The 1258-nt window shown below is 37.0% G+C and overlaps 1 pseudogene; it reads left to right on the forward strand.

Moving 5' to 3' along the window:
• The first annotated feature begins 213 nt into the window (after positions 1-213).
• Positions 214-775, forward strand: LOC136154164 (large ribosomal subunit protein uL22-like; annotated as a pseudogene).
• The last annotated feature ends 483 nt before the right edge of the window (positions 776-1258 follow it).

Raw genomic sequence — 1258 nt, forward strand, 5'->3', positions numbered from 1 at the left:
TAAACCTTGGTAATAAGGTTATTCTGGTAAATCTCCCAGAAATGCTAAAATTAATGATTCAGCAACAAACCCTTCTATAAATTGGGCTTCTTTTCTTTCAAACAATTAAAGATAGGCTCAGCCAAACTGTCTGTTAAAAATAAAAAAAAATTAATTTAAAAAGGTTAAGTCAACTTTTCCTTTTCCAGTAAGCAGCCTGAGCTGACCCCTAAAATGGTGCGCTATTCACTCGGCCCAGAACACCCCACAAAATCATGCAAATCAAGAGGTTCAAATCTTCATGTTCACTTTAAGAACACTGGTGAAACTGCCCAGGCCATAAAGGGTATGCATATTCGAAAAACCACCAAGCATCTGAAGGATGTCACTTTAAAGAAGCAATGTGTGTGCCCTTCCGTCCTTACAATGGTGGAGTTGGTAGGTGCGCACAGCCAAACAGTGGGGCTGGATGCAGGCTCGGTGGCCCAAAAAGAGTGCTGAATTTTTACTACACATGCTCAAAAATGCAGAGGGTAATGCTGAACTTAAGGGCTTAGATGTAGATTCTCTGGTCATTGAGCACATCCAAGTGAACAAAGCCCCCAAGATGCAGCTCAGGGCAGGACTTAACAGAGCTCATGGTCGGATCAACGCCCACATGAGCTCTCCCTGCCACACTGAGATGATCCTTACTGAAAAAGAACAGATTGTTCCTAAACCAGAAAAGGAGGTTGCACAGAAGAGAGAGATATCCCAGAAGAAACTGAAGAAACAAAAACTTATGGCCTGGGAATAAATGCCGCAGAAAATAAATGCAAATAAAAGTAAAAAAAAAAAAAGTTTAAGTCATTAAACTTTTTTTTTATGACTGGTCACCATGTGATTTTTGACCTGTGACTTGGACACTCATTCCGTTCCCTTCTCTTTACTCATGGGAATAAAATTTATACTGTACTCTGTCTCATTAGAAGGAAGAGTCATCTTCCATGAACTAATTTGGGGAAAAATAAACAATCAAATTCACTTAAGAAAAGCATTGCCAACCAAATTCTAGTTTTCATTTTTTACTTTTCAAAATGTGTAATATTTTATACTCTTCTGATAAACTGTGTGCTACTAATAATTTAATAATAAAAGATTTAGTACATAGAAGCTTAGCATTATAGGAAAATTTATTTCAACCTATATTTTTGCAGAGATGTATGGGTGACCAATAAAAGGTCTTTAAACATAAAAATAAATTGCATTAGGATAAATTATGTGAGGGAAGTTGAATGGA

Source organism: Muntiacus reevesi, chromosome X, assembly GCF_963930625.1.
Source record: "Muntiacus reevesi chromosome X, mMunRee1.1, whole genome shotgun sequence".
NCBI classification, from domain to species: domain Eukaryota; kingdom Metazoa; phylum Chordata; class Mammalia; order Artiodactyla; family Cervidae; genus Muntiacus; species Muntiacus reevesi.